This window comes from Daphnia magna, linkage group LG2 (assembly GCF_020631705.1).
Source record: "Daphnia magna isolate NIES linkage group LG2, ASM2063170v1.1, whole genome shotgun sequence".
Taxonomy (NCBI): domain Eukaryota; kingdom Metazoa; phylum Arthropoda; class Branchiopoda; order Diplostraca; family Daphniidae; genus Daphnia; species Daphnia magna.
Window position 1 is genome coordinate 3271509 of NC_059183.1, and position 10113 is coordinate 3281621.

General features: G+C 40.7%; 1 pseudogene; it reads right to left on the reverse strand.

The window, feature by feature from the left end:
• Positions 1-6480: 6480 nt before the first annotated feature.
• LOC116917827 lies at positions 6481-9190 on the reverse strand (annotated as a pseudogene).
• Positions 9191-10113: the final 923 nt, after the last annotated feature.

Genomic DNA, 10113 nt, shown 5'->3' on the forward strand with positions numbered 1-10113 from the left:
GTTTAAATTTTGCATATGAAATTAACAGAATTTATTTAAATGGAATAAGGTGTTCAGAAAGCAATCAATCTCCAATTCTATTGAACTTAAGAGCAAATTGTCTTGTCTCCTGTTTCAAGAGCATTCCAGCGCGTCATCTAGTAATTATTTCATGAGGCGCGACTTTTAAAAACTGCACAATAGAGGGAAATGAATTTTGGCTCGAATTTTAGCATATTTTAATAAGAATATAGAAAATAATAATAAAACAAAATCAATAATGGCGTCGTAAAGCTTTGAACCAGTAATTTCTTCTCCCGAGAAACATGTTTCGAACGATGATTTTGATGACGAAAGTATTATTGATAATATATTGTCACAAATACCGTTAACAGAAGATAACAACGAAAATGACCGACTCAATTGGAGAAACCACCATTGAAGTAAACTCGGAGGAAGTTCATAAAACACATAAAATGAAAGAAAACCAAAATAAAACCAAAGAAACAAAGAAAGAATTAAAAGAAGAAATTAAAAATGAAGAAAGAAAACTGGATAATGAACTAAAAAAAAATGAAAAGTAGATCTAGAAAGTCGAGAAATAGAATATATGTTGAGAGAAATGAAAATGAAGAAAAATATAGAGGAACAAAGAAAAGGAAGCTGCGGAATCATTACGTTACAGGAAATTACCTGAAAGACAAGCTATTTCTATCCTAAATGAGCTTGAGAAAAAAAATCAAGAAGCGAGGAATGCTGTGCAAATGTAAGTTTTCTTTGACAATTTCAATTAAATCAAAATTATTTCATACGGTCCATCAAAATTGTATTTAGACTTACTTACTTGTATTTACTTACCTTAATTTTAAGGGACCGTTCCTTTCACAAAATTTCATTTAGCTGTGTTAACTGTCGAGAGAAAGGACGTTCCCTCAAAAACTAACATTATACAGTCAAAATTTACACGTCAAACTTAGAAGTTTCTTTCTTTTATTTCTTTTATGAAATTCATATTTACAATGAAAATGTAGTGAAAGTCAAGAGACTGTTCCTTATTTCTCATTAATTACATGACTTACTAATGTGTTTTGTAAGGAACGGTCTATTGAAATTGTTGATTTGTTTTTTTCGTAGAACTCATATCACAATTTCAAAAGACCGTTTCTTTTTTAATTAGTTGTGTTAATACTGAAAATCTAAGAACAGTCTCTTGAAATAATATATAATATCAACAATCAAAACAAAAAACCAACAACTTCAAGTGACTGTTCCTTTTTTAAATGTCATTTAGTTCTGTTAGGGTTTAAGAGCAGGGAACGGCCTCTTAAAATTGCATTACCTATTTGGTATTGAAGGAAGAGAAAAATTTCAAGAGACCGTTCCTTGTTTTTCATTAAAACACAACTAAAGATTGTCTTTTCGAAAAAACGGTCTATTGAAATTGCTGGTTTCTTGGTTTTTGGTGTTAAACTTACATTAGAATTTCAAGAGACCAATACTTTCAAAAAAATTTATTCGTTAAAAGAAATTTGTTACTAACTAATAAACTATAAAAAAATTATAATATATAACTAACTAATTTTGAAAAAACATTATTTAAAACATTTCTTAATACACTAAGCTATCTTAACAAGCTTACCTCTTTCTCGTTTCAAAAATCTATAACTTTAAAATTTTTGAAGGGCCCAAAATCATGCCGTTACATTGGAGAGGTTAGTTGGGATGGCCAGGGAACATGCTCATTTACTAAGATACCGGCGAGCTGCTTTAGAGCAATCAGAAAAGATGGCAGCATCTGCACGTCAATAAAAGTATGCCTTTGTTTAAATGTCGTTGTATTTATTGATGTTTTCTGAATAAATACATGTGTCGGATTCACTTGACTATTTTGTCTTAAAGTTAATAGAATATTATTTAAAAAATTTTATTATTTAAAAATACATAATATTATTAGAAACAGCAATTTCCAATCAAAACCTTGTCAACTGCATCCAAGAATCAGTCGTCCAAAAGCCTCATCCCGCCATTTACCTTAGCTAGTAGGCCCGTTCCGGGACGGTAATAGGTGAAGTCTAGTATTCAGTGTCGGCGTGAAAAAAATTGTTGACGTAAAAAATCGAATTTTTCCTTTAACCCCTTAATCCACTTAAAGCCCCTTGGTCCAATGAAAGCCCATTAATCTACTAAAAATCTCTTATTCCACTTAAAGCATATTAATCCATGTATAGCCGCTGAATCCACTTACAGCTCATTAATCCACTTTAAGCTCCTTAATCCAAATGTTTTCAAGTCGTATCTCTAATTCATGTAACAAACAATGGAGGAAAAACAAATCATGGTTGAGCGCACTTGGGAACTGCCCCCAAGGCCATGCCCGTGCTCCTTATTTGGTCCGTAAAGCGAGGCGGAATTTAGTTCCTCTTTTTTTTTGTGGTTGTCGTTATCACATGGGCTGTGATTTTTCGGGGTTTTTTCTTCGGCTCTGGCTATTCTTCTAGGATAACTTCCCCGAAAACAATGTTTTTCATGAATACCTTGTTCTTATCTTGTTACGTGGATTGTGGAATATTCCTAAGTAGCTTGCCCTGTTTCTTAACACTGAACCTTGACACCTTCTCTTGATGCTGCACGCGAGAATGCGACGTACAGTTGGCCGTGGCTGAAAACGGATTCCGCAAGGTAGATGCCTACTTGCTCAAAAGTCTGTCCCTGTGACTTGTTGATGGTCATAGCGAAAGTCACAAGCACAGGAAACTGCAATCTTTTTAGTTTGAAGGGCAAGTCAGAGTCGGTGGGAGACATGGACATCCGCGGAAGGAATACGTTGTGTTCTTTGTGTTTCCCGGCCGCAAATTTCTGCTAAAATCAGGTTATTGCTGAGTGCCTTAATGATGAGCCTCGTGCCGTTGCAAAGTCTCTGTCGTGAGTCAACGTTCTTGAGAAGAATGACGATGGCTCCTATCTTTAGTTTGAGTTGGTGCGGAGGTAAGCCAGAGACGTTGAAGGTGTTTAAAATTTCTGGAGGATAGTTTGAAATTTCCTCTGGGTCCTCTGAATCGATGGTATCGATACTTTTGCAGATTTTCAACGCACCAGGCTTCTCTCCAATGATCTTGTTGTTGATCCTCAGACAGTCATCATTCTTGGGACATAGAATGGTCCGAATTCAAATTTTTTCTCTCAAGTCTTCGTTTAAGAGATCGGATGGATCTCCAAAGAAGTGTTAGATTAAATTTGTTGGAATGAGGAGAATGTCTTGCAGGATTTCGATGAGATCTGGGTCGTTGAGTCGCAGTGTTTGGGCCAAAATTCCGTTTCCGAGTTGAATGAGCCAATCGGCGAAATCTTGACTACCGGCTGCGGTGCGCATGTTCTGCCCCAATCGAAGCTGTCGTAAAAGAGGCCAGGTCACGTTGTTGATGATGGTCGCTTCCGTTACTTTGACTCTGTTTCCGTGTTTCACAACGGGCAGGCACTGTCTAAAGTCCCCGTCGAGCAAGAGCATATTGCCACCGAAGGGATCGACGCGGTTTTTCATGACGGTTTGGAAGAGATGATTGATCGCATCCAGAGCGTGGTTCGTCTTCATAGTTGCTTCGTCGGAAATGATGAGACTGGCGTTCCTCATTATATGCGCATTGTAGCTTCCTTCTTCGATTTTTGATCTTGTCGTCTCTGTTATGGAAGGGTAAATCTTGAACTGTGAATAGTAAGTCGTGCCGTCCAGTAACAAAGTCGACGCGATCCCCGTGGAAGCCACTGCGATGACTTGTTTTTCTTTGCCTTGGAGGTCGGTGATGAGGGTGTTGTAGAGAAAAGTCTTTCCCATTACTCCAGGACCATCCAGGAAGTATTGTCGCGGATGTAAGTTGTTGGTATCGTTGACAGCAGCCATTATTTGATCGAAGGCTGCGCGTTGACCGACGTTGAGTTGGGCCAGCATCATTTCACCCATCAAACTCTTTTCTCTTTGAGTAGTTTCGTTGTTTTCTTCCATTTGAGCTTCAACCAGTTGGTTTTCAAATGGAAATAAGGGACTGGCAAGGAGAGATCTTCCATCGTCTGATTGTGAAGATGTAGCTTGTCCTGAACTCATTTCAACGTCAAGTTCTTTGCCACAGTCACTTGTCCGCTTCTTATGTAGTCTTCCATCAGATGGTTCAGGTTGACTTCAAAGAGATGTAGAGAATCGGAGGGATTGCAGAAGAGACAAATGTCAACAAAGAGCTGCCTAAGCTGAAGAGGCATTTCAAATGCTGCCGCTTCTTCCAAAGCTCTCGCCCAGGTAGTGTCTTCCAGCAAATTCAGTGATATTGCTGCCGCTTTGAAAGTGGGATGAACAACTTGGTTGACCGTTCGCAGATCTTCGAAGCTCGTCGCCCCCTTCACGTTGATGAGAAGCAATCGAAGGCAATTCCGTTCCACTTGCCGGACGCCAACCGTGGAAAAGAAGATCGGTCCAATGACCAAAAGCCCGCCCTTTTCAATCGAGGTTTCCAGGAATTGGTTTTCTTGACGAAAACGTAGTGGTGAGGTATTTCTCTGTAGAAGTATTGACGCGCATCTTCGTCAACCCGATTCAACTTGAAATAAGCAGTCAGGTTGGTGTCTCTCGAGGCGGCATTGATGACGGCTTGCATTTCGTTTCCCGGTTGGAAAAAGACGGACTTTTCTCGCGGCAAATGGACGACAAGGCAATAGATGGCATGTGAACGGTCGGAAAAAGGAAACTTGAAGATTCTCCAACAGGCTTCTGGTGCACTGACGTACCGCGCATCAAGATGGCACGTGATTTCGTTCCACTCCACCCTCGGTACGTCGCCTTCTTCAAGCTCAAATGTTTCCACTTTTTTATCCATTTTCAGGCAGTCATACCCTTTGTAAACGTACTTGAAGATGTACTTGATGCTGACGATCGAAGCGCAATATTCGAGGTTGATGTGAGAATCAAACATGAACGATAACCAAGGCTTATAAGGAACAACCCACCTGTTGTCCACTTGGAAATCCGTTTTTCCTCGTTTCAAGCGATGTACAATTCGGTTATGCCTTCGTCTGTAAGTGGGGTAGCCGATGTCGTTGACGATGGTTTCTTAGCTGTATTGCTTCAGAAAAGACTTTGAGCACTTGTCGCCGTCCATGCAAGGGGATTTTTTTTATAAACCCACATGGACCGTGAATCACATGGGCCATGACGATCTTGTACAGTCTCGGATACGTTGTTCTATCTGGAATTTCAGCGCATATCGTTGCATCCACGTCTTCCGCTGTACGTGGAGCGTCACGCTCGTCGATCCAAATGAGCATGTGGCAGTATGGCAATTCGCGGTTTTGAAATTCTATTACGTGTATCCGTGCAGTCGCAAATCCAAGCACCTGGCGTTTTTCAATGCCGTTTACTAACTCAATCTTCTTTTGTTGGAAGACTCTTGCTACTATATCGGGTCGATCTGACGCCGAGAGATGACTGGGAATGTTGGCTGTGATTTCTCTCCGCTTGGGGTTGCAGGTGAACGTTAGGAAAAAGACTGGTTTGCCGAATTCGCCGCAGATGGCAATCGCATCTTGGTACGCTTGCATCATCGCTCTTGGACTTCCGATGAAACTCGAGGGGAGGACGTGACATGACCCGACCGTCAAGTTTTCTCTTTCGGCATGATTATTGATGTAGTCCAAGAGACCGTCATATTGAGTCACGTGAAGTTCCGATTGATGTTCACGAATGTACTTGACGCGGTTTGCTTCAATCTTGACGTAAGAGTCTACAATCCATTGCTGAGTGAGTGGTCCGCCAGCCAAGACGTTGTTAAAGTAATCCCGAATTGACATGAGAAAGCTGTAAAATTCGCACTATGTCACCCTCTTCATTTTTCCTCCGCCACGATTCAGTCGCTGTGGATCGTTTTCGTCGTCATCAAATTGCTCCTCGGGTTCCGGTTCGGGTTCTTCGACCGTCTCATCATCACCACCTAAGGTTTCTATAGGTGGATTTTCCAGCCGCAGTATTTCTTTCAGCCTTGTGAGATTGATCTCTTCCTCTTCATCCACATCCATTGCCTGCGCTGCTGCTTGCTCTCATTCGCGCCGTGTCCTAATGGTGTAAGGCATGTTTACATGCCATCCATCGTCGCCGTTGGGGAAGAGCAGGGTGTAGGTCATGGGATCGCACATGGGTTGTTGCGTGTCGATCTGAATGAATTTTCTCCCTCTGACTGGGATAAAGAGATGGCAGCGGTTATCCCTCTTAGCTGGTGGCTCACCGTTGGTGCTTTTGAAAATCACAGCAATCTCGTTTGTCGTTGGGCTGTTGTACCGTCTTTGGTCGAGATTTCTTCGATCACTGCTGATAATCATACCCACTGTTTGGTGCGGTAGATTCTCCTCTTGGGCTCGGTGGTGCTCTTCTTCAAGCACTTGCCGCATCATCTTGTAAACGGCTGCGTAGGGATTCTTTTCGCGGAGCATTGTGTCCAATTCCTCCATCAAGTTCCTGCAACACCCTCCGTTGGAAGAGAAATTGGCTCTAAACTTGCTGGCCTGTGCAGCATCCATGAAATAAAGATCCGCGTACTTATGATTGGTCGTGTTGGCGCCGACAGGTGTAGTGCTGTGGTAAACTTGACCGTGGATCCTGAAGCAATAAGTTCCACGCCTTGGTGGCGAAGAAATATTGGTTCCTTGAAATGCCTGGCATTACATTCGCCGTAAGTGACGTTCATTTCTCCGCAATCATGCATTGCAAGGTGGTCTTCGGAAGCCAAGACTTTGCAAGCCACTCGATGAGTTCTCGGCACTCCCACACGGTTGCGGGCAGCCAAAACCTCTTCACGGAAAGTGCGTTCTTCTTCGGTTACCAGAGGTATAATTTCTGCATGTTCCATTGCATTCATGGCGCGAAGTAATTCCTCGTCCTGCTCTCTCTCTTGTCGCAGTCGCTCCATTCGAAGTTGACTCTCTTCCCTTCTTTGTTCTGTCTCTTTTTCGATCTCTGCAGCTCTGTTGGTGGTCATTTGTTCTCTGTTTAATTCCCAGCGTACCTCAGCCTCTTCGTGATTTCTTACAATAAGATACATTTGGTGACGCAATCTATCCACCGTTGCACGCGACATCCTTCCTTCTACCGTTTCCTGTTCGCGTTGGGTTTGATGTCGCAATTTGTCTTCCATAAGTCTACCTCTCCTCTCTTCGTCAGTTTCTACTTCGCACAGAGCTTGCTGTCGCCTTGCTTTCTCTTCTAGCCTTACACGTCTTTCTTCTTCATTCTCTTCCTCACGCAGAGCTTGCTGCCGTAGTGCTTGCTCTCGTAGCCTATTATGCTTCGTTTCTCCTTGCTCTTGCACTCGCTTCACCCTCCGTCGCTCTGCTTCAACGTCCAGACGCGTTTGCTTATTTATGTCATTTTGGGATTGTTGTTTGAGTTCTTCATTGAGTCGCCGTTTTTTTTCATCGCGGACGTATTTACCTCTAGATCTATTCTCTTCTAAGCGCTTTGCCTTAACCTCTGTAGCCTCTTGCGCTCTTTTTTCTCTTAGTTTCCTATTTTTCTCCTCTTTTTCGGCATCAGTCAGTTGGAGGGCTTTTGGAGGGCAACACAAACAAAAGTACAAACAATTGCAACAATGATTAATGAGTTTAACCCTTCCACCAATCGACACCGTCCCAGGCAGTTGCTCAATGTGGTTTCCGAGTGTTTAAAAAACTTATAAAGTTGTTGGCCAAAACACCTATCACTATATCTCCGGTATTAAAGGACTGTTCTCAAGTCACCAGCTATGCATTCTCCCGGCCTTACCGTAGTCTTTGGCCTCGGAGCATGCCTGACAACGAATCATCACCCGCACAGGAACCTGTGTTCCACAGTGACTTGAGAAGGACCCTCAAAGGAAGTTAGCTTTTCAGTGCCTGGTTTGATCCAACAACTCTTTGGGGAGGGTAGGATGAGGTTGGGGAATACTTTACTTGAAAATTGAAGACCAGGTGTGTGATTTCCCGCAATGGTGTGGCAATTGAAGCGTCTGGGTAGAATCTTGCTCTGGAATCCTTTATGAACTATAAATTTATCATAAAAAGAAAATTTTCTGTCAAACTAGATATAGATGTGAAGAAAAACCAAATACCAAATTTATTGTAACATAACTTTCTGTTGTGAAAATTTTGAAATAAGCATAGCAAAAGTTTTTTTTCTTTTACATTTCAGCTTTAGAAAATGCTTATCCATAAATGTATTTTAGAATTGACTGCTTTCCAATATTTTGAATAACATTTTATTTCGAGAAGTCTTAATACAGTAAGTATTTCTTTCACAAAAAGTAATTCAAATCAAAATAAAACTGCGTTCCAACGTTATGGTGATCTTATTTATTTTTAAAACCTTAATTGATTATTTGAAAGATCCAACATAAAAGGTTCTAGCAAAAAGTTGGAACGAAGTTAATCATTCAATTACAAATCTTATTCCAAAATAGTTTACTTTAAAAGATTGTAATCAATAATTTCTTTTAATTAAAATTTACTTATTATTAGATTTGTGAAACATGGAATTCAAGCAATCTTCAGTTAAAAATAACAATCATAGAATAACTGCGTTGGTGTTTTGTTATAGATTTTCAAGGCAAAGGAGTGCTTTTTCTAAATTTTAGGAACCGTTCCCTTTTCAAGATTGGTATTTGTGGGTTTTAACAGATTTTTAAAGAACAGTTCTCCTATACACAATGAATTCTAATGTTGAAGTCTTCATCCACCGATTTCCTGTCTGGCTCTCTTCATTGGTAATTATCGTTATCCATTGTTTGGTATTGTTGTTTTTTGCTGCCTGCTGTTGGTTGGTTGCTGTGTCGACTCGTTTGCCGCCATTTGCTGCCACTCCTGCTCCACCCGTGCCGTTCAACTTTGTCTCCTCTGGAATCCTTGGCCGTGAAGAAAACTCAAGACATCAAAAGTATAAAACTCTAAACTTCTCTTATTCTATAGTTATTGTTGTTTGTGTCGCGGCAATAACCGCCATCTTTTCCGTTCTTTACGGCAACCTCTTCTTCCTGATACTGTAACCCTATAAGGTGGCAGGTTGAGAAATAAAATATACACGCTGGCACTTCGGTGCTAGGCCTGAGAAATATAAAAACGCTGAAACTCCGGTGTTAGGCCTAAAAAGAAAATAAGATTAGATAAATATACACTAAAAACACTTACCTGAGCCGGCAGTCTCCGACATAGAGTTTCACTAAACTTTATATGGTTAAAAGTGACTTAAAGGATGTGTTCACCCATTTCAATGTGCCATACTTTCAGCCTGCAGAAGAAGACTATATTCGTGAATACGTCAAAATTATGCGACAGCTGACCGAGGCCCTGGACGTTTTACAGATGGACCAGAAAGTCTCTATTGGATATTTACTGCCAACTCTGACTATTTTGATGAACAAGATGGAGTCTCTTGGAAGAAAGACTGGAATTATACATTGCAAAGCGTTCATTTCATCCATTCGCTTTGAATGTTCGATTTGCACATTGCTTTAACGAAGAAGATCGGTGTTTAGCTGCAATGGTGCATCCAAAATTTAAACTAAGCTGGATTAAGGAAGGTGAGAGAACTGCCATGCTGGAAAAGCGGAATTTATCGTTTGAGACGTTTTCCACTGACTCAACCCCAAGGTTCTAAAATTCTTCTTCATCTTTCAAGTCTTATTTTATAAATTTATAAATTTTGCATTCTTTTAGTTCTTGTCGTAGAGTAGTGAGCGAAGACGGCGACGCCAGTCCAAACAAGAAAAAGAATTTTTTTGAGTCACTTTATCGGCCATCTTCCATCCCATCAACGTCTGAACTTGATATGTTTTTAGCTGATCAATCTGCAAAAACATCATCCCTCCTGAAATATCCAAAAATCAAGGAAATGTTTTTGAAGTTTAAAGCTGCATTGCCTTCTTCGGCATCTGTAGAACGTCTGTTTAGTCTTGGCGGAAGTATCTTCCGACCAACTAAAAATAGGTTGTCGGATGCCAACTTTGAGAAAATGTTGTTTCTTAAAGTGAATAGCAAATTGTAGTGATGGGTATTGGCAAACGTAATAATAAAATGATTCAGGCACTTATTTTTTTCTTCAAATGTAACGCAAATTGTACCGGTACCGCGGTA